At 37.9% G+C, this 24604-nt stretch overlaps 1 protein-coding gene and 1 pseudogene across 4 annotated transcripts in view; both read left to right on the top strand.

The window, feature by feature from the left end:
• The window catches only part of SSH2 (slingshot protein phosphatase 2), a 241923-nt gene that overhangs the window by 105522 nt on the left and 111797 nt on the right, over window positions 1-24604 (top strand). The window lies entirely within an intron of this gene.
• Window positions 11624-12539, top strand: LOC139074110 (RNA 3'-terminal phosphate cyclase-like protein pseudogene; annotated as a pseudogene).

The following is a 24604-nucleotide window of genomic DNA, read 5'->3' as shown; positions in this document are numbered from 1 at the left end:
GGGGGTGTGGTGAACTATCCTCTCATCCTCTTGAGTTCTTCCACTTTAAATTGGTAAGTGCACACTTTTAAAAAAGGCTCTTTTTCTCCCCAGATGTTATTCTTCATGATACAAACAAACAAAAGAGTAAAGTAAATGTCCCTCAATTCTTGACTTTGCCAAAGTAAGTTTTGGAAAAATTGTTGTCTTATTTTATAAAATCCAAAAGACTATTAAAAAGTCAAGTACCTATAACTGCTGGCAGAGGATTCTGGGAAGGTAGTGAAGTAGGAAGCACCAGGAATCTGTCTCCCCACCCAGACAACAACTGCACTGGCAGAATCTGTCTGATGTAACTATAACGGAAATCTGGAGTCTGTTGAAGGCTTGCAACTGCTAGGGGAAGTCTTGGAGTGTATATTGTGGTCAATTTCAGCTCTTAGCAGCTAGCCATCCCCCACCCTCATCTACATGGCGGGCAACTGTGTTCATGTTCCTGGAGCAGCTTGCACACAGCTTGTGAAAGGCAGGGTGGGCAAAAAGGACCCTATCCTCTGGATACCAGGACTCTTTGCTCTGATAGCTGATTGCTGCTTCTGATCACAGAGGAGTAGACAAAGAGGCAGGTAGCCATTGTTGCACTTCTCCCCATTGTTGCAAGCCCCTTTCCCTTCAGCTAAAATGACTTCTAGGGATTTAAGGGACTCACTCCCTTTTTTCTCCCCCTTCATTTTTTGCTTTTTTCCCTTTTGAGAGCCAGACATTAAAAAATAAGATATTTAAAACAGCTGCGTGTAAGAGGAAAATTAGAAAGTAACCACACATGCCCAAGGAAAGGCTCAGAAAAGGCCTGAGAAGATCTTAAGTTTACACCTCAGGCCGATCCTTGGCAGAGACAGCTTACAACAATCAAAACAAAAACAAAAACAGTAATAAAAATTAGTAAACTCTATGGAAGGTGAAGAATCTAATTTCCAAAATTACCACATTATTAGATTCAGATGTTCAACCTTCAACAGAAAATCACCAGGCAAGTATGGGTCATTCAAAGAAAACAGATAAATCAATAGAAACTGTCCCTGAAAAAGACCTAAAGGCAGGTGTACTATACAAAGACTTTAACGTAACTGTCTTAAAGATGTTCAGAGAACTGAAGGAAGATGTCAAGAAAGTCAAGAAAACAGTGGGTGAACAAAATGGAAATGTCAGCAAAGAGAAAACCTAAAAAGAAACCAAAAAGAACTTCTGGAGTTGAAAAGTACAATAACTGAAATGAAAATTTCCCTAGATGGATTCAAAGGCAAATTTGAGCAGGCGGGAGAAAGGATCATCAAACTTGAAGATAGGACAATGGAAATTATCAAGTCTGAGGAACAGAAAAAAAGGACGCAAGAAAGGCAAACAGAGCCTAAGGGACCTATGGGACACTGTCAAGAGGAGCAAGATAGACATTATGGGAATACCGGAAGGAGGGGAGAGAAAGAAGCAGAGAGAATATTTGAAGAAATAATGGCTAAAAACTTCTTAAATTTGATGAAAGACGTGAGTGAATACAGACATACCTTGTTTTGTTGCACTTTGCTTTATTGTGCTTTGCAGATGTTCCATTTTTTACAAATTGATGGTTTTTGGCAACCCTTCATTGAGCAAATGTATTGGTACCATTTTTCTAATAGCATTTGTTCATTTCAGTCTGGATCACATTTTGATAATTCTTGCAACATTTCACATTTCTTCATTGTCATTCTATTTGTTAAGGTGATCTCTGATCAGCTATCTTTGATGTTACTATTGTAATTGTTTTGGGGCGCCGTGACCTGTGCCCATATAAGATGGCAAACTTAATCAGTAAATGTTATGTGTATTCTGACTGCTCCACTAACTGGCCATTCCTCCATTTCTCTCCCTCTTCTTGGGCCTCCCTATTCCCAAAGACACAGCAATATTGAAATTAGGCCAATTAATAATCCCACAATGGTCTCTTAAGTGTTCAAGTGAAAGGAAGAGTCACATGTCTCTTGCATTAAATCAAAAGCTAGAAATAATAAAGCTTAGTGAGCTTCGAAGGCATGTCAAAAGCCTAGACAGGCTGAAAGCTATCCCTCTTGTGCCAGTTAGCCAAGTTGTGAATGCAAAGGAAAAGTTCTTGAAGGAACTTGAAAGTGCTACTCCAGAGAACATATGAATGATAAGAAAGCAAAACAGGCTTATTGCTGATACGGGGAAAGTTTTAGTGGTCTGAATAGAAGATCAAACCAGCCACTACATTCCCTTAAGCCAAAGCGTAACCCAGAGCAAGGTCCTAATTCTCTTCAATTCTATGAAGGCTGAGAGAGGTGAGGAAGCTGCAGAAGAAAAGTTTGAAGCTAGCAGAGGTTGGTTCATGAAGCTTAAGGAAAGAAGCCATCTCTATAATATAAAAGTACAAGGTGAAGCAGCAAGTACTGAAGATGTAGAAGCTGCAGTAAGTTCTCCAGAAAATCTAGCTAAGATAATTAATGAAGGTGGCTTCACTAAACAACAGATTTTCGATGTATGTGAAACAGCCTTCTATTGGAAGAAGATGCTAAGACTTTCATAGCTAGAGAGGAAAAGTTGATGCCTGGCTTCAAAGCTTCAAAGGCTGATTCTCTTGTTAAGGGCTAATGTAGCTGGTGACTTTTAAGTTGAAGCCAATGCTAATTTACTGTTCTGAAAATCCTAAGGCCTTTAAGAATTATGCTAAATCTACTCTGCCTGTGCTCTATAAATGGAACAACAAATCCTGGATGACAGCACATCTATTTACAACATGGTTTACTAAATATTTTAAGCCCATTGTTGAGACCTACTACTCAGGAAAAAAGATTCATTTCAAAATATTACTGCTGAGTGACAACGCAGCAACTGGTCCCCCAAGAGCTGTGATGGAGATGTACAATGAGATTAATGTTTTCATGCCTGCTAACACAGCATTCATTCTGCAGCCCATGGATCAAGGGGTAATTTCAAGTTTCAAGTCTTATTATTTAAGAAATACATTTTGTGAGGATATAACTGTGATAGAGAGTGATTCTTCTGATGGATCTGGGCCAACTAAATTGAAAACCTTCTGAAAAGGATTCATTATTCTAGATGCCTTTAAGAACATTTGTTTTGTTTGTTTGTTTTTTTAGGAAGATTAGCCCTGAGCTAACATCTGCTGCCACTCCTCTTTTTGCTGAGGAAGGCTGGCCCTGAGCTAACATCCATGCCCATCTTCCTCTACTTCATATGTGGGATGCCTGCCACAGCATGGCTTGCCAAGCAGTGCCACGTCCACACCCGGGATCCGAACTAGCGAACCCTGGGCCGCTGAAGTGGAACATGTGAACTTAACTGCTGCACCACCAGGCCAGCCCCATAAGAACATTTGTGACGGCATATCTGGTGGCATAGTGGTTAAGTTTGCGTGCTCCACTTCAGCAGCCTGGGGTTCGCAGGTTTGGATCCTGGGTGCAGACCTAACACTGCTTGTCAAGCCATGCTGTGGCAGCATCCCACATAAAATAGAGGAAGATTGGCACAGATGTTAGCTCAGTGACAGTCTTCCTCAAGAAGAAAGAGGAAGATTGACAACAGATGTTAGCTCAGTGCCAATCTTCCTCACACACACATAAAAAGAAGAACATTCGTGATTCATGGAAAGAGGTCAAAATATCAACATTAACAGGAGTTTGGAAGAAGTTGGTTCCAACCCTCATGGATGACTTTGAAGGGTTCAGGACTTCAGTGGAGGAAGTAATTGGAAGTGTAATAGAAATAGCAAGACAACTAGAATTAGGAGTGGAGCCTGAAGATGTGACTGAATTTCCCAGTCTCATGATAAAACTTTAATGGATGAGGAGTTGTTTCTTATGGATGAACAAAGAAAGTGGTTTCTTGAGACAGAATCTACTCCTGGTGAAGACGTTGTGAAGATTGTTGAAATGACGACAAAGGATTTAGAGTATTACATACACTTAGTTGATAAAGCAGCGGTAGGCTTTGAGAGGATTGACTCCAATTTTGAAAGAAGTCTTACTGTGGGTAAAATGCTATCAAACAGCATCTCATGCTCCAGAGAAATCGTTCATAAAAGGAAGAGTCAGTCAGTGTGGCAAAGCTCATTGTCTAATTTTAAGAAATTGCCACAGCCACCCCAGCCTTCAGCAGCCACCACCCTGATCAGTCAGCAGCCATCAACATCGAGGCAGGAGCCTCCACCAGCAGAAAGATGATGACTCATTGCAGGCTCAAATGATGCTTAGCATTTTTAAGCAATAACGTGTTTTTAAATTAAGATATATACTTTCTTTTTTAGACATAATACTGTTGCACACTTAACAGACTACAGTTTAGTGTAAATATAACTTTTATATGCCCTGGGAACCCAAAAAATTTGTGTGACTCACTTTATTGCAATATTCGCTTTATTGCCATGGTCTGGAACTAAACCCACAATATCTCCAAGCTATGCCTGTATAAATACCCAAGAAGTTCAATGAACTCCAAATAAGATGAACTTAAAGAGACCCATACTGCAACACATTGTAATCAAACTTTCAAAGACAAAGAAAGAATCTTGAAAGCAGTAAGAGAGGAGCAAATTGTCACATACAAGAGATCCTCGATAAGATTATCAGCAGATTTCTCCTTGGAAACTTCCGAGGTCAGAAGACGGTGAGGCAATATATTCCAAGTGCTGAAAGAAGAAAACTGCCAACCAAGAATGCTATATCTGGCAAAGCTGCTCTTAAAAACTGAGAGAGAAAACAAGACATTCTAGATAAACAAAAGCTGAGGGAGTTCATGACCACCAGACCTGCCCTGCAAGAAATGCTCAAGGTCTTCTTGCAACGTGAAATGAAAGGACATCAGACAGTAACTTGAAGCTATATGGAGAAATAAAGATCTCAATAAAAGTAAATATGTGGGTAATTATAAAAGCTAGTATTATTGTAACAATGGTTGTAACCCCACTTTTTGTTTTCTATGTAATTTAAGAGGCTAATAAATTTAAAGAATAATTATTAATGTAACAGCTCGTGTTACTGTAACTTTGGTTTGTAACTCCAAATCTTGTTTTCTACATAATTTAAGAGACTAATGCATTTATTTATTTATTTTAGATTTTATTTTTCCTTTTTCTCCCCAAAGCCCCCCAGTACATAGTTGTGTATTCTTAGTTATGGGTCCCTATAGTTGTGGCATGTGGGATGCCACATCAGCATGGCTCAATGAGCAGTGCCATGTCCATGCCCAGGATTTGAACTGGTGAAACCCTGGGCTGCCGAAGCAGAGTGCGCGAACTTAACCGCTTGACCATGGGGCTGGCCCTGAGACTAATGCATTTCAAAGAATTATTAGTTTATGTCTGGGGACACACAATGTGTAAAGGTGGAATATTGTGACATCAACAACTGAAAGGGGTAGAAAGCTGTAAAGGAACAGAGTTTTTGTATGTTATTGAAGCTAAGCTGGTATAAATTAAAATTAGAGTGTTATAACTTTAGGTTGTTAAATGTAATTTCCATGGTAACCACAAAGAAATTAGTTATAGAATATACACAAAAGGAAATGGGAAAGAAATCAACTAAACACAAAAGAAGACAGTAATGCAGGAAATGAGGGACTAAAAAACTATAAGGCATATAGTGAAAAAATAACACAGTGACAAAAGTAAGTCCCTCCTTATCAGTAATTACTTTAAATGTAAATGGATTAAACTCTCCCACAAAAAACCAGAGATTTGGATAAGGGGTAAAAACACACAACCCAACTACAAGAGACTCATTTGAGATCCAAAGACACAAACAGGTTGAAAGTCAAAGGATGTAAAAAGATATCCATTAAAATCGTAACTAAAAGAGAGGAGGGGTGGGTATACTAATGTCAGATAAAATAGACTTCAGCCAAAAAAGGTTACAGGAGACAAAGAAAGATATTATATTTTAACAAAAGATTCAATATAGCAGGAAAATATAGCACTTAGAAATATTTTTGCACCTAACAACAGACCATCAAAATGTCTGAAGCAAAAACTGATAGAATTGAAGGGAGAAATAGACAATTGTATAAGAATAGTTGGAGACTTTAATACCACATTCACAAAAATGGATAGACCAATCAGACAAAAGATAAGAAAATAGAAGACATTTAAATAACACAATAAACCAACTGTATGTAACACATATATACAGAACACTACCCAACAACAACAAAATACACATTCTTCTCAAGTGCACATGGGACATTTTCTAGGATAGCCCATATATTAGGCCAGAAATTAAGTCTCAATAGATTTTAAAAAATGGATCTTGGGCCAGCCCCAGTGGCCTAGTGGTTAAGTTCGATGCACTTCATTTCAGTGGCCTGGGTTTGGTTCCTGGGTGCAGACCTACACCACTCATCTGTCAGTGGCCATGCCATGGCAGCAGCTCACATACAAAAAGAGGAAGATTGGCAGCAGATGTTAGCTTAGGGCAAATCTTCCTCAGCAAAAAAAAAAAAAAAAAAAAAAGTGGATCTCATACAAAGTGTCTTCTCTGACTACAATGGAGTGAAGTTAGAAGGTATTAACAAAAAGAAAACTGAAAATTCACAAAACTGTGGAGATTAAACAGCACACTTTTAAATAACCGGTGCATCAAAGAAGAAATCAGAAGGGAAATTATAAAATACTTAGAGACAAATGAAAACAAAAACACAGCATAACCAAAACTTATGGAAAGCAGCAAAAGCAGTGCTATGGGGGAAATTTATAGCTATAAGTTAAAAAACAGGAAAGATCTAGGGGCTGGCCCCGTGGCTGAGTGGTTAAGTTTTCACGCTCTGCTGTGGCGGCCCAGGGTTTCACTGGTTCGGATCCTGGGTGTGGACATGGCACCGCTCATCAGGCCACATTGAGGTGGTGTCCCACATGCCACAACTAGCAGGACCTGCAACTAAGATATACAACTATGTACCGGGGGGATTTAGGGAGATAAAACAGGGAAAAAACAAAAACAAAAAAAACAGGAAAGATCTCAAATCAACAACCCAACTTTACAACTTAAGTAGCTAGAAAAAAGAGCAAACTAAACTGAAAGCTACCAGAAGGAAGAAAATAATAAAGATTAGAGCACAGACAAATGAAATAGAGAGTAGAAAAGCAATAGAGAATCGATAAAACAAAAAGTTGATTCTTCAAAAAGATCAACAAAATTGACGAACATTTAGCTAGATGGACTAAGGAAAAAAGAAAGACTGAAATTACTAAAATCAGAGGTGAAAGTGGGGACGTTACTACTGATTCTACAGAAATAAAAATGATTATAAGAGAGTTCTATGAACAACTGCACACCAACAAATTGGATAACCTAGATGAAATGGACAAATTCCTAGAAACACAAAATCTTCAAAGCCATCACAAAGAAATAGAAAAATCTAAATAGACCTATAACTAATAAGGAGATTGAATCAGTGATCAAAAATCTCCCAGCAGGGGCCAGCCCAGTGGCACATTGGTTAAGTTTGCACATTCCGCTTTGGCGGCCCGGGGTTCGCTGGTTTGGATCCCAGGTGCAGACATGGCACTGCTTGGCATGCCATTCTGTGGCAGGCGTCCCACATATAAAGTAGAGGAAGATGGGCACAGATGTTAGCTCAGGGCCAGTCTTCCTCAGCAAAAAGAGGAGGAGTGGCAGCAGATGTTAGCTCAGGGCTAATCTTCCTAAACAAACAAACAAACAAACAAAAGAATAGAATAGAGAGCCCAGAAGTAAGCCTCACACATGTAGTCAAATGATTTTTGACAAGGCTGCCAAGACCATTCAATGGGAAAAGGACAGTCTTTTCAACAAATGGTGCTAGGAAAACTGATATACACATGCAAAAGAATGAAATTGACCCCTTACCTAACACCATACACAAAAACTAACTCAAGATGGATCAAGGACCTAAATGTAAGACCTAAAACAATAAAACTCTTAGAAGAAAACATAGGACAAAAGCTTTATGACATTGGATTTGGCAATGACTTCTTGGATATGACACCAAAGGCACAGGTAACAAAAGAAAAAACAGATAAAATAGACTTTATGAAAATCAAAAAATTTTGTGCATCGAAAGACGTCATCAACAGAGTAAAAAGGCAACCCACAGAATAGGAGAAAATATTTGTAAATCACATACCTGGTAAGGGATTAATATATCCAGAATATATAGAGAACTTCTAAAACTCAACAACAAAAGAACGACCCCATTCAAAAATGGGCAAAAGACTTGAATGGGCATTTCTCCAAAGAAGATTGAACGGCCAGTAAGCACATGAAAAGTTGCTCAACATCACTAATCATTAGGGAAATGCAAATCAGAACTACAATAAGATACCACCTCACACTCATTAGGATGGCTTCTATCAAAAAAACCCAGAAAACACCAAGTGTTGGTGAGGATGTGGAGAAATAGGAACCCTTGCGCACTGTTGGTTAGAATTTAAAATAGTACAGCTGCTGTGGAAAACAGAATAGTGGGACCTCAAAAAATTAAAAATAGAATCATCATATTATCTAGTAATACCACTTTAAGGTATTAAAATAATTGAAGGCATGGTCTTGAAGAGATATTTGTACACCTATGTTCATAGCAGCATTATTCAATAGCTAGAATGTAGAAGCAACCCAAGTGTCCATCAGTGGATAAATAGATAAGCAAAATGTTGTATATACATGCAATGGACTATTATTCAGCCTTTCAAAGGAAGGAAATTCTGCAATATGCTACAGTAATGATGAACCTTGAGGACATTAAGCTAAGTGAAATAAGCTGGTCACAAAAAGACAAATACTGTATGATTCCACTTACATGAGGTACTTAGAGTAGTAAAAATCATAAAGACAGGGGCCAGCCCTGTGGCCAAGTGGTTCAGTTCACACGCTCTGCTTCAGCGGCCCCGGATTTTGCCTGTTCTGATCTGGGGTCTGGACCGAGCACCACTCAGCAAGCCATGCTGAGGTGGCGTCCCACACAGCAGAGCCAGAAGGACCCACAACTAGAACATACAGCTATGCCCTGCAGGGCTTTGGGGAGAAGAAGAACAACAACAAAAGATTGGCAACGGATGTTAGCTCAGGTGCCAATATTAAAACAAAATAAAAATCCTAAAGACAGAAAGTGTAATGGTGGTTACCAGGGGCCTGGGAGAGAGGAAACAGGAAGAGTTACTATTTAGTGGGTATAGAGTTTCAGTTTTACAAGGTGAAGGGTTGTGGGGATGGATGGTGCTAACAGTTACATGTATTTAATAAGACTGAACTGTACATTTAGAAATGGTAAGATGGTAAATTTTATGTTATGTGTATTTTACCACAGTAAAAAAAAACATACCTGGGGCTAGCCCAGTGGTGTAGCAGTTAAGTTTGCGCGCTCTGCTTCGGCAGCCTGGGGTTCACTGGTTCAGATCCTGGATACGGACCTAGCACCACTTATCAAGCCATGCTGAGGCAGGTGTCCCACATATGAAGTAGAGGAAGATGGGCACAGATGTTAGCTCAGGGCCAATCTTCCTCTGCAAAAAGAGGGTTGGCGGTGGATGTTAGCTCAGCGCAAATCTTCCTCAAAAAAACCACAACCTATAACTGCTAATTATTTAGTAGTAACAAAATCCTCTTAGCCACATGACTTGTAACTATAGATTCTTATGGACTGCATCCTGGAAATGAGTGAAAATGATATTTTCTTCCAATTGGACTTTTTCTGTTGTTACTAGGGCTGATGTTTAGCAGAAATTCCATATTCCAGAATGAAAAGGTCTGAGGCAAAATTTCTCCATTAGAAGAGAACTGAGATGTAGACAGCTGTGGGGGACTGTGGCCTTTACCCTTTTTCTACTACACAAAGCATTTATACATCCCGTAATTCAGTTGTCTCTGAAACACTGAAAGGTGCGAGAACAAATAATCTCGTATTCAATGCGGTATTTATTTTTTCTGCTGGCAGCAGGGAGAATGGGAAGGGAAATGGTACAATCATAGAAGAGGAAAGAATTCCTTTCAGGGGAATAGAAAAGAGCTGACAGTGAAGAATTTCAGGGAGCAGTTGAGAGGATACCATTCCTCCTCCTGTCCCCTCACCTTGGCAGGCTGGACAGACTACAAGGCAAGGAAAGGTGTGGCGACAGTGGCTCCTGGCACAGAGACCCTCCAGATTAACCAGCAGCTGATTGTGGAAAGAACCATTCATAATGAAACTGAAATTTTCTAAGGAGAAGGGTTAATGATTAGAAGAGTCTCTTTCCATTCTTCCCTTTTGTAAAAGAAACGTAGGTGCCAGGGAATTGTGCTTTTTCAGTGTTCCTGTGTACTATACATTGTCATATTAGGTTGTCCTTGAGTAATACTTTTTCTAAAAACTTTATTGGGGAATAAATGACAAATATAGAATAACATTTTGTAGGTAAACTTTGAGTTCTTAAACAGGAAGATCTAGTGGTTAAAAATATTTGATTATGCCTCCAGCAAAGTAAATAATTCTCAATAGTTAACAAGTATATATGTGTTAACTACTAAAACCAAAAGGGCATCTCCCTATGAGAACTAAATAGATGCTATAAGTTATAAGATGTAATGATTAAATAACTGATAATAATAAAGAATTGGTAATTTTAGCCACAATCCAATATGAGGTTTCTGGTGGGGTTTTTTTTGTTTGTTTGTTTTTTGAGCAAGATTAACCCTGAGCTAACATCACTGCCAATCCTCCTCTTTTTGCTGAGGAAGACTGGCTCTGAGCTAACATCTGTGCCCATCTTCCTCTACTTTATATGTGGGATGCCTACCATAGCATGGCTTGCCAAGTGGTGCCATGTGCATACCCGGGATCCGAACCGGCGAACCTCGGGCCGCTGAAGCAGAACGTGTGCCCTTAACTGCTGCGCCACCGGGCTGGCCCCTTCTGTATTTTTTAATTAAAAAAAGAGTCTACTTTAAATAATTGCAAAGTGCTATGCAAATATTCTTTTTTAAGTTAATCCTTTTAAAAAGGCAGTGAATGAATTATTATGAACATTCATTGCTAATTTTATTCACCAAATTAATATAGAACAGCTCTACAAAATTCAGCACAGTTTTAGAGCAGGATTAACAGCCAATTCACTACAACTTTTGTATGAGTGAGTGAAACTATCCTGTGGATATGCCTTTTATTTGGATATATAGGTTATTTTTTTATTTATATATTTTTTTAATTTATGTTTTTATTTATATGTTCTGAATTTTTTTGTTGATGGAAAGAAAAGAAAGTCCTTCATAGAGTGTCTCTCCTGTCCTGGGTATGTGGCTTCAGACTCATTCCCTGGGTTTCCTTGTCAGGGACCTGCAAGAGAGAGCTGAAGCCACAGCCACCGCTGTCATTTCCAGTGCTCTGCATGTGAATGCAGTGCCTCCGTGGCACCCACATGACACTCCAGGTGTACTTCTTCAGCCATGTGAGCTGCAGCTTCTTAAGTCAGTGTCTGTTCATCCCATCAAGGTCCAAAAGAGCCAGACCAAAGACCACAACCGAGGCCTCAGAAATTTTGAAGCCAACGTCATAAGTCTGGTGGACCAAAGAATTATTGGTTCTCAAATGGAAATAAACCAAATGAGAGTGAGCTTTTCTTATCAACTAGGCTTTTGTATGGACAATTGGAGTGTCCATCACAGGCTCTTACCTGAAAAGCCTTCTTTGCTTGGCTCTTCAAAACCATAGCCCTCTATTGAAATAGTTTGAGATTGATGGTGAATCCTTTGAGCCAAAGAATGTGTGATGGGGCATGCATCCTAGAAGTGGCAAAGTATTTTTCTCATGTCCTGTAAGGAAAGTCTTGAGATCTCTTCAGCTCACAGATTCTAGATAAATAAAAAGTATTGGAGAAATAGGCTACTCCGTAGGTGTATCACCTTAGATGACGGACTAAATCATGGCACTCTCAAGGAGCACTTTCAACAGTTTTGCACTTTGTTTACAGCAGCCACATGAAAGGGGCCAACCCTGAGAAGTCTCTGGCTTTGGGCTATCACTTTTTGCTAAGACCACCAATAGAATCTCAGTGCTGAACTGGCCTTCAACTCTCAGGGGCAGGGAGCAGCAGTGCTCCAGGGTATCTTGGCAGAAACTGTGCCGAGCTGCAGCTGGAGGAGTCTGTAGCCGCAGATGTGTGTGTTCTTCTAACTGGAACCTAATCCTAGAAGCTGCTCTTGATCCAAAGTCTTACTAGGCCGCCTGTCTTCCCCTGCCTTACCATAGAGTTTTTGAGACATTTGAAGAGCTTTTTCCAAATTATGCTTAAAATGAAAACCAAACCAATGTTGTGAAGAACTCAAGGGCCAAGATAGAGTACTGATGACTTATATTGGCACTGGCTTTACAAATTTAGCAAGACCATCAAGTGGTGTTGTCTCAGGATAAGACCATATCCTACAGAAAAAACAATACAGCCAAGGAAACCCAGGGAATGAGTCTGAAGCCACACATCCAGGACAGGAGAGACCCTCTATGAAGGGCTTTCTTTTCTTTCCATCAACAAAAAAATTCAGAACATATAAATAAAAACATAAATTAAAAAAAAGTAAATAAAAAAAATAACCTATATATCCAAATAAAAGGCATATCCACAGGATAGTTGTAGTGAATTGGCTCTAAAACTGTGTTGAATTTTGTAGAGCTGCTCTATATTAATTTGGTGAATAAAATGAGCAATGAAAGTTCATAATAATTCACAGATCTCCCTCTCAGGAAGGACTTTATCATTTTTCACACTCTTGTTTCTCTCTCTATGCTGTCAGCTCCCATGCATTTCTCGTTTCTGCATTCACAAGGTACGGCTAAGCCCTGGCAACCAATAGGCTTGTGTTACCTAATTGTTAAATTACTGAGTAAATGAGTGAAAATGTATGAATTGAAACCAGGGAAGCTTTATAGCAATAGGCATCTTAGAGCTTTAAGAGTAATTCATGACTGGAGGATTAACTTTTTATAGTGCCTGTTACAGTCTCCCAAAATGATTTTCCCAATTGAATAAAAGGTGTAATTAACTTCATTTTTTAAAAAAATAGCGTACAAATAAGAACCAAAGATTTGCCCATCCTTCTTCCAAACTTCTCTGCCCTCCCACTCCCACCCCCAAAATTAGAATCTCATCTTTCTCCAGGAAATAGTCAGGTAACTTTAAGAAATTAATAAAGTTAATATGCTTTCCTTCATGTCCACTACAAGTTATTTGTTTTGGATGAAAGGATAAGAGGCTATTAGGAAAGGTTTATTCTGAACACTTAATTTAGAACTGCTGAATTCAGTGTAAGGTTGGGTTTTTTTCTTCTCTTGATATTTTTATGCTTATGGGTTTAAATAGTATAAACTGTAGGAACTCCTGATACACATGATTTTTCTTTCTTTTTTTTTTTTAAAAAAGATTTTACTTTTTCCTTTTTCTCCCCAAAGCCCCCCAGTACATAGTTGTATATTCTTCGTTGTGGGTCCTTCTAGTTGTGGCATGTGGGACACTGCCTCAGCGTGGTCTGATGAGCAGTGCCATGTCCGCACCCAGGATTCGAACCAACGAAACACTGGGCCGCCTGCAGCGGAGCGCACGAACTTAACCACTCGGCCACGGGGCCAGCCCCCACATGATTTTTCTTACCCTGAAACGTATACATACGTGTCTGTGTACACACAGCATATACACACACACACAAGTATATATATCAGGGTGAGAAAAATATATATGTATTTATATGTATGTGTGTTTCACCTGTCTGTGTTTATATTTTAAAAGGAAGTAGACACTATAGAAAGATTTCTTATTATAACCCAAATGAACAAAAGATTTTCCAGATAAAAGTGAAAACTTATCCCAGAGCAACATCTGTTCTTCAAATTGTGATTAAACAGGGAATGTCTATAAATTACAGGCATACAAATATCATATCTGTGTAATGGCAGGGGATTGGACCACATTATTGTTTTTCCTGTCTTTAGCCTTCCTGTCTAGTTAGATAAGATTCCAAGTCTACAGTGTTAATTTTCCTTTGAGGTATACAAAAGGGGTCATCAAGGGAAACCTGAACATCCAGCAGTGTAATAGAGGGAAAGAGCAATGAACTAAGAGTAAAGAAGACCTAGTTTTAGTTCTGTCTTACCTCTTATTATGCTATGCCTCAATTTCCCCATCTGTAAAATGAGGGTAACATCTGCCCATCTATCCTATATGATTGTTGAAAAAGCAAATAAAATAGTTTCTAGGAAAGCTTTAACAAATATTAAGCACAAAATATTACAGCAAGATGTGAAATGATGGTACTTTCACAAGTATTTGTCTAAATTCTTTTCCGTTTTAATTTCACAAACTCATAGCCTAATTTCTCTAACTCTGTGTTATGACTGACACCCTTTACATCATATGGTATTAAGATCATTTACTCAACAAAAACAAGAAGAGAAATCATCAGACTTTCAGATACCAGTAAAGTTCCTACTTAGTACAAATCTTGTATTGAATTAGAAGTGAGAGCTTCCCATCTCTGGGTCTGTAGGTCAAATCTGATTCAACCTGGATGACTAGCTAAGTCACAGCCATTGGGTGCCATTTGGAAAACCCTGTTTAAAGGTACTGATCATCTTGCTTCATTCATTCAATGAATATTTATTAAGCAAAGACTCATCTACTTGCTTCTCTGACTCACTGCTATTCCACCCTCCTGAGGCAGAAAGAATATATTAATAAACATAACTGGCAGACTGTTCTGGTGTTAATTATTCACTGGGAATTTCCCCAAGCCAAGCAGTTATTTGGAGAGAGAAGAAAGGACCTGTTACTGATTACCTAAGCTAGCCCTAAAACAGCTGTTCTGCTGAAGCACCAAAGAAAGTTCAGGAAATTTAGAAACTGTTTAAAATATATAATTGGTTATGAGCCACCTTTGCTTACAACAATCCCTACTCTTCAGTGGAAAATTTCTCACCTCATGGCTCTAATAGAACTCACTGCTTCCCTTTCACAGCACTTCTAACACTATTGTTACTCATTACTTGTCTGTTCTTGCCACTTACAACTGAGTGAGGGCACAGACATCTCTATCTTGTTGATGATTGCTTCCTTGAATTCTGGCACTTAGAAGGTACCTAATAACTTTCCCTAGAAGGAATGAATAAAGAACTATACTTTTCGTCATTTTCAGGCTGGGGAAAAGATATGTAGCCTCTTTGAGCCCATTTCCTCAACTCTATAATAGAAAAAGAATATTTTACAATTTTTCTTAAGGATTTGAGATATAAAGGTTAAGTGCCTATCACAGTAATAGGTACTCAACAAGTAGTAACTGTTATTATGACTGTTATTACTTGTTATCATTATAAACTGAGTTCTTCTAAAACTAGGATCATAATTTTGTGTCCATAATAAATAAATTAATTCCCACAGTATGTATTTCAGAAACTTTCAGAATCACTGCAGCCTGGTTCTTCATCCAAAAAAAAGGGACAATTAATACTAAGGTTAAAGCCCTTTTCAAATTCATTAAAATATACCTGATAGGCCAATGTGTTTTTGTTTTTGTTTTTTAACACATTTTTTTTTTCCAAGGAAGATTAGCCCTGAGCTAACATCCGCTGCCAATCCTCCTCTTTTTGCTGAGGAAGACTGGCTCTGAGTTAACATCTGTGCCCATCTTCGTCTATTTTATATGTGGGATGCCTGCCACAGCATGGCTTGACAAGTGGTGTATAGGTCCAGGATCTGCACCAGCAAACCCTGGGCTGCCGAAGAGGAGATTGTGAACTTAACCCACTCTGCCACGGGGCCTTGTTTTGTTTTGCCTAACTACCCCTCTTCTTAAGAGGGGAACATGTAATCAGTGAAATCACTTTTAATATTCAAGTGAGTTAAATGGTGATTGTCTTAGGTAGGTTGGTATATGAATTCTACAGAATACCAAATAACTCTCAATTTTAAGAAAACCAAACTTCAGCTTTTCTATTAGAAAGATGATCTACAACATATATACATTACACACACATTCTCTCACATGTATATTGCTGCCGCATCTTTAGCCACATAAAATATTTACGACTGATATCCTCTAGAAAAGGAAAATATAGGCCATGTAGAAGATAGGAAAGGCGTATTTGGGAAGATTGCAAATAATTACATATAAAAATATTATGCCAATAGGAAGTTCATGTGTGTTGCTATTTTTAAGTTGGAGATTTTATCTGTGATTGAAAAAGAGGAAATGGTTGTTGTTTTTTTAAAAAATAGCTTTTTGGCTAGAAGTTACATATGAAATTCCAAGTTCCTTAACTGTGATAAGGTAAATATTCAGGAGCTCAGTTTTAAGAGTACCAAATTCTACCATGTAAAAGCTCATTAACTGGGTTCTTCCCTCCCCCAGGAGTTGGTTGGTTGGTTTGTTTTTTCTATACTATAGTTTATTTTAGGATGTATTAAACTTTAAATTCGTATAGCATGCAGGTACTGATGACCTGTGGGAATCTGGGAATTGACCTGGAATTGAGAAGGTCAGGATTACTTAACAGCATGACAGTAATAATGTAAACTAAGAGATTGGTTGAGATTGCCAAGGGAGAGGGTTAGCTATTACTCTAACACACTTCTCTCTGCGCATCTGCTTTGAGGCAGGCAAAAAAAAAAAAAGAAAAAAAGGCAGAAAATGAGCCTATGCAGATCTCTTCATATGTCAAGAATGAGAAATTAAATTAGCCTTAAAATACACACACACACACAATTACAATTCTCTGTCACTCTAGAAATTTCTGGAAAATGACTGATGAGCGAACTTGATATGGATCTTTTAAGTTCATTTCGGAAGGTTTTGAAGCTGCAAAATATTCAAATGGTCTTATTGGCATCTACACCTTTGGTGAAGATATTTCTGTTTCATGGTGTTTAGACTCTTTAAATATTGTATCCTTTAAGTTAAAAATGCTTGCAGATCAAGATCAATTATTGTGACATGTCCTACTTTGTCATTGGGTTAAATATACATTTTATCTTTCTCTACCGGTTTGTCTCCCTCATCTTGTAAACGTGATCAGGTTTTTATAAGACTAAAAAAGAAATAAAAATATTTTAAAGTACCATTTCATACCCCTGCTTTCACCTCAAACTACTATTTTGATTGATTGATTGATTGATTTTTTTTTTTTTTAAGGAAGATTAGCCGTGAGCTAACTACTGCCAATCCTCCTCTTTTTGCTGAGGAAGACTGGCCCTGAGCTAACATCCATGCCCATCTTCCTCTACTTTATACGTGGGATGCCTACCACAGCATGGCTTTTGCCAAGTGGTGCCATGTCTGCACCCAGGATCCGAACCATAAACCCCGGGCCGCTGAGAAGCGGAACGTGTGGACTTAACCACTGCGCCACCAGGCCGGCCCTCTATTTTGATTTCTTGAAAGGAATGTTTGATGCCTCCTTTGTCAACTTCCATGCACTCCCATGAAATCTGACTTTTGCCCCCTCCACCACTCAAACTCTGCTCTTGTTAAGATTGCCAGTGAATGCTTTTTGGTTCCATCTTAAATGAAGCTATTGACCATTTTTCTGTGCAGTGTTCACCTCCTTTGGCTTTCTCACCGTCCTTCTTTGCTGGTTGTCCTTAGACTCTCTGCCCAGAGCCTCCCAATTGTTTTCACCAGCAGTTCTTCCCGTTACGTCTCTTAAAAGTTAACTTTTCCCAGGAAGCCATCCTTGCCTCTTTTACTTTACAGTGTAAACGGAAATTTTCAGTCTTTTGGGGAACACGGAGTCGTTTGAAAAGCTGGTTAAAAGGTCAGACTATTTTATCAGAAAAATGTGTGCATACAACTTAATTTTGCATATAATTTCAAGAGTGCTGATGGCTTCCCATTCTCTGGTCTATGTATTGTCCCCTGGTGGCCTCATCTACCTCATTCTTCTTGCCTGTGTGCCAAGAATTTTCAAATCTGTATATCCACTTCAGATCTCTTTTTGAACTTTAAACCCTTGTTTCTAACTGCCTACAAATCTTGTATGTTCTATGATTGTCTTTATTAAATTTATTTCTCTTCCAAAGTTTCTTCCTTTCCTTATTAATGACCTCACCATCCACTTAGTAGTTTAAGCTAGAAACTTCATATTCATCCCTGACTCTTCCCCCAACATTCAGTCAGTTCCTAAGCCTGTCACTTCTGTCTCCTGAACCTCTTACTGATGAAAGAACAAACAAAAGGTCATAGACTGAAACAGGGAATTAGTACAGACAAAATCATTTTAAATTAGTGAAAATAACTTCTTGAACAAACATCCAAGAAGGAATAGTAAGCATCAGGTTTAAGGTGGATTTAGACAGACTGATCCTTTTATTCTGTGGTGATACTACAGGCTTTATCATCTGGGTATTCTCTACCGTTTGGCAAAACCTATTTTAATCAAATTTGAAAAGCTTGCATGATGTAATATAGAGGGGTTTTTAGTGGCAGGATTTATGTTAATAGCTTTATAAACGACTTTAATTCCGTATTTATAGATTCATTAAGGGCAGAAGGGATTACATAACACACACATATATGTTTTTATCTCAGACTTTCCCCTTTCTATTCAATATCTCTGCCTCAGCCTTAGTCTAAGACCTCTTCTTGCTTGAATTATTGCCTCCTAACATGATCTCCCTGAGTCTAACTGATACTCGTACCAATACATCCTCCACCTACCCTCAGACATGACTCAGATTTATTCGTGTCACTTTCCAACTTAAAGTCTCCCATTATTCTCCATTGCCTAAAGAATGGTCTAGTCTTTGGTGTGACATTTTAAAAACTTTAAAAACTGGCCTCAGTCCAACTTTCCAGCCTTACTTTCTGCCACTCAACCTTGTACCCTTTATTCAGGCCTTAAAGAACTACCTGCCCTTCCCTAAGTGTGCCTTTTATCCTCTCAGAGTTAACTTATATATGCCTTCAAGCACCAAATTAATGCTTTATATTCATTATCTCCTTTAATCATTATAACAGCCCCAGGGAATTGTTATTGCTCATTTTACAGATGAGGAAGATGAGACACAAAGAGATTAGTGACTTGCCCAAATCATGCAGCACAGAACTCAAATTCAAACTCAATATATTCTTGACTCTAAAGCCTTTCTTACCCTCTTCTGGAATGTCCTTTCCATCCTTTTTCTGTCTGGTAACATTCCATTCATCCTTTAAAGCCTATCACATATGCCCTCCCATGGAGAGTTTTCTTTTTTCACTCATTTACCCTGTAAACTTTTATTGAGCGCTTTTTCAGTTTTGGTTAAGAAACCGGATTTTAGAATTAGATGAGATGTTGGATTGTCCTGGTTTTCTGATCCTCTGATTTCTAGTTTTTCTTGTATAATCCACACCCATCATGCATGCATTGTCTTTAATTTCCTGTTTTGATCTCTTTAGAGTGAAAATTTATAGACAGTTGTGAGGAGAATTGTATACAGAATCCTTCTAAAAATTTAAACTTTCCTTCAGTCTTTTACAGTCCTCTTAGCCACACCTAATTCAACAGCAATTTTAAAAATAACTATCCTTTATTTAGGTTTTCAAAAGCATTTGAGTTCATTTTTATAGAAATAACTTTTTATTTTTATACTCATATATGTACAATTGGCTTACATAATGTCTAATTAAATTTTATAATTATGATAAGTGCAGTGGGCATCAACAATTGTTAAACACACAGATTCTTGATAAGCATACAACTTTTAAAAGCAGAAGTGAATGGGCGTGCTTGAGAGGAGTAACCTGTTGTACGGGACTGTCTCTGCTATGATGACAGTATGCTTTACAGAGAGAGTGGAGACTGTCAGTTAATCCAGCAAATCCTTTAAAAGTGGAAGCTGGTTAGCAATTCTCATAGATGATGAAATGAGATATAAGTTATTTACATAGTTTGCCATAATGCTTAGCACATAGTACATGCTCAGGAAATGTTATTTACTATTACTAGTGACCATTATAACTTTTTTAGAAGGGTTTTTGAATAAAGCATTAACCAAACAGCTTTGGGTGGTGATGAGAGGGGGAGAGGAACAGGCTTTTCAAGTTGAGGACATCTGCAAATGCAGACCAGTAAACAAGCACACCACTCAGGAAGAACACTGAGTAGTTTGGTGGGCTGAGGACCATTTTTTCATGTAGCTCATCTGTCTCCCATGCTTTACTGTGAGCTGTTTAGTGTATAATTATATATTCGCATACTTTGAATACCTACTATTAACACAGTGCCTGGCAGTGTTGGCATTCACTATTTTGATATGCTTCTGTTTACTCATCTGTAAAACATGAATAATAAGTATAGCATATGTCCAAACATGAATTAATATTTGGAAGAGACTTTGAAAGCCCTGTTCTGAAGGTTCAGTATAAGAAATTTAATATTTTATTTTCTTGTGTTCCTTTTTTATTATTTTTCTCTAGATTCTTAGTACTTATCGTTATGCCCATGTAAAAGTATAAGCAACAGTTCTTTTGTAGTTAATGCTTTAGTTTGGCTGACTAAAGCTCTCTTTCCTCTGAGATTAAAAAAAGGGATCCTTAGGAGAAAACATGGCTCCTCCTTATGTGTTTTGGATGCAGAGCAAAATTTGAACTCCTTCAGAGATGTGAACTTAATGTTTGATCAAACACATCTGTTGTTCAAGCAGCATCACCCAATATAGTCCAATATCAGTATGGCCCTTTGGAGATGGGTGGCTGTGGAGGATTAAGATGCCTCTAAAAAGAGATTGCATCTTTAAAGAAGATTAATCTTATAGCCCACATAGGCAGGTATTTGTGTGCTTTTGTTCTTTTTTTAGTGATGGGATTTTAAAAATTTATTTATTTATTTTTTGGTGTGGAAGATTGGCCCTTAGCTAACATCTGTTGCCAGTCTTCCTCTTTTTGCTTGAGGAAGATTGCCACTGAGCTAACACCTGTGCCAATCTTCCTCTATTTTGTATGTGAGATTCCACGACAAGCGTGGCTTGACGAGTGTTGCATAGGTCCACACACAGAATCTGAACCTGTGAACTCCCAGCCTCTGAAGCAGAGTGTGCAAACTTAACCACTACACCACCAGGTGGCCCCAGGATTTGGCGGTTTTTTAAATTGTTTTAAATGTGTATTTAGGTGTCACTTTGGATTACATTCAACTACAAAGAGTTTCAGAATGGAGGGTAGAAGAGCTTTGTTTTTGTCACAGTTTAGTTGGCTGTTTAATCATTCACCTCTGTTCCAGTAATACCTAGAATAAATTACTCCTGGTAATAATGTAAGGAGAAAATAACTTTCTTTAATTGTAGTTCATTCAGTGTTAGCTAAATCTGTCACCAGGCTCTCCTACTCATAGCCCAAACTTATTTTTTATTACATGAAAATGACTATAATTATAACTGATTTTAGGCAATCAATAAATTTAACTAAGGACTTTATTTTTAACAATCATTTATTATGTCTTCCTATTTGCTCGATTTTTAGAAATCAGTTTGGGCATATTTTTAAATTCAATTTTAATCTAAATGATTAATTTAATCTAATTTTAATAAGTAAATAATTTTTCTTTAAAAATTTCTGTTAAGAATTGTGTTGAGGCAGTAATATCTTTCATTTCTCAACATGGAATTGCTGTTTTTATCTCAACACAGTCCTTTTCCTTGAAGACCTTCATTTTGAAAGGCAGTTGGCTATCTTTGAAACAGTCCACATTCAAGCTTAGTTTTCTTTGAATCTGTTACTTTACCTATAAAATTATGAAAACATCAGTCTCAAGGAGTAATTACTATTAAATTAGACCACTTAAGGTGAAGTACTTTACAAATAAATAATAAATAATGTAGTAATTTTAAATGCTGGTAATGTAGTGATTTTAAAATGCCACTAAAACAAAAAGACTTATAGTCTGTTGTTCTCAGTTGTGTGGAAAGAGCACTGGTATTGGAGTTAAAAACCTTATGTTTGTACTGGTTGCATGACCTTGGACAAATACATTCATTATTTGAGATTTAGTTTCCTTTTCCTTAAAAAAAAATTTAGCATGCTTACTGTGAGGCATAAATAACATACAAATATAAAAATACCTCAATTAGTAGGCAAAGTGCTATTGCATAAATGTTATATCACAGTGGTATTTTATTAATAGTGAATGTCTTTTGTTCTTCTCATGGTCAGCTTGTAGCAGAGCATTTTCCTGAGATAACAGAAGTTAATTTAGAAGGTTTGTGAGGGGGACTATAAAAATCTTTTTACAACTTTCAAAAGTATTTCTCTTCTAATTATTTAATATACTCATTTTGTTAGGGTTGCTTATCAACCATAAATAGTTTTCCTTAATAGTTTAAGCTTTGGGCTTAAATTGTGATGAGAAGTGGATTATAAACAAATGACTTCATAAACTCTCCAGAAAGGGACGGAAAAGTCAAAGCTGAAATAACTACAGGAAGTGACTATGTGAAGATAAATCATAAGGAACTGATACTTGTTAGATACCATAAAGCAAGAACTTAAACAGTAATTAGATTATCAAACCTAATTATTGTTTTCTGTGAGTATGTTAGGTCCTTAAGTGTCTGAAACCAATTAATATCCTTCCTCACTAGTATTTTTAGACAAAAATATGAATTAGAGGTTTTTGTTTTGTTTTTCCAACATTTTATCATAAAAAAGTAAACATGCAGACAAGTTGAAAGAATTGTACAGTAAACACCCAAATACATACTCTTCTTGGATTCACAATGAATCAAAGTATTGGTTCCAGGGCCATCCCCACGGCCGAGTGGTTAAGTTCTCGCTCCGCTTCGGTGGCCCAGGGTTTCACGACTGGAATCCTGACCACGGACATGGCGCTGCTCATCAGGCCATGCTAAGGCGGCGTCCCACATGACACAACTGGAAGGACCTACAACTGAAAAAAATACACAACTATGTACCAGGGGGCTTTGGGGAGAAAAAGGAAAAATTAAAAATCTTAAAAAAAAAAGTATTGGTTCCAAGGTGTATTGGCTGTGCCACGTATCTACTTATCTATCCATCCCTGGACTAGAACTTTTAAAGCAGGAAACTTTTTTTTTTTTAAGATTTTATTTTTTCCTTTTTCTCCCCAAAGCTCCCCGGTACATAGTTGTGCATTTTTAGTTGTGGGTCCTTCTAGTTCTGGCATGTGGGACGCGCCTCAGCATGGCCTGATGAGTGGTGCCACATCCGTGCCCAGGATCCCAACCAGAGAAACCCTGGGCCACCAAAGCGGAGTGCGCAAACTTAACCACTCGGCCACGGGCCAACCCCCAAAGGAAATTCTTTTTTTAACTCTTTTCTATGTATTTTATATAGCAATCTTAAGAAATAAAAAAAAAAGTTCAATGCTTTACAAGATCTAATTCTTGGAATGAATTTTCCATTAAAGAAAAATATGCCATATTCATAATATAAAAACGTGAATAGAAAGATGAACACCACGTTCAGGAGAGTATGTACATGTATGGGGTCGGGGGAGGGGTCATAGAGAAGTTGACAGAGGACTTCAACTGCCTAGTTTTGTTTCTTAAAATCTGAAGAGTAAAATGTTAGAATGTGATAGTGCTATCTATGAGTATCTGTTATGCTCACTGTTCTTTGTTATATGTTTGAAATATTTCACAATTAAATAAAGATTTGCTACTTAGTTTCCTTTTCTTGTGGCAAAGTATTTTTTACTTCACTTAAGATCTATTGTCCAGTTGGCCATCCAGCTGAGGTGGATTGAATAGAATCTGACAACACTGTATCTTTTCTCCATTAGTTGGTGTACTAGCTGAAGAATGATACAAAGTGCCCCCTTTCTGCTAAAGATTGGGAGGGTAAAGCTTTTGCATACTTCTTGGTTTTGCCTAACTCAGAGAGGAAAAAAAAACTTCCTGTGTAGTAACTTAAATTCCTTGAAGATATATGACATGGTTATTGAAAAGTGCATGATTGTCTAAGTATGTGATTTTGCATGTTCACCTGATTTTAGAGAGGAAAGACGTGGAAAGTGAAATATGGCCGGGAAAGCTGATACATGAAAGCTTGGAGAGATAATGATGCTGCTCAGCCAGGGCCTGGAAACTTGACCAGTCTAAACAAACAGCATAGTACTAAATTGTTTGTGAAAGGGCTGAATCAATCCTGCTGCGATTTGAACTTTTGGCTCCTGAAAGTCTAGGGCAGGCTTGAAAATAAAAATAAAGCCGTTACCTACCAAGTTGTGTTCCAGGCCTTCTACTGGATTCTCTGTGTGAAGGAGGCATCTACCTGAACAGCAAGAAGCCAGAGGAGAAAGATGAGGCAGTGAAAAAGAGTCTTAAGGGCTTCTCCCTATACCAGGTGTGAGGGAGTGAATTCCCAGGGGGAGACAACCTTCGTCATTAATGTATTTATTCCTTCAGGAAATATTTATCAAGAGCCTTAAGAAAAATATAGTGGGTTGTGTAAAGGTTCAGCCAACCAACCAGAATATGTTTAATGCTTATGACTTGCCTAGCAGTGTGCTAAGCTCTAGGAAGTCCACAAAAGAGAGTTGCTGTGTCTGGTTTGCTCTAGCAGAGATAAATTATGTGGCATAAAATAGAGAATAAGACCTTGCACAACAATATAGATTT

Source organism: Equus przewalskii, chromosome 10, assembly GCF_037783145.1.
Source record: "Equus przewalskii isolate Varuska chromosome 10, EquPr2, whole genome shotgun sequence".
In the NCBI taxonomy this organism is placed as follows: domain Eukaryota; kingdom Metazoa; phylum Chordata; class Mammalia; order Perissodactyla; family Equidae; genus Equus; species Equus przewalskii.
The sequence above is the reverse complement of the archived record's forward strand: the minus strand, read 5'-3'. Positions and strand labels throughout refer to the sequence as shown.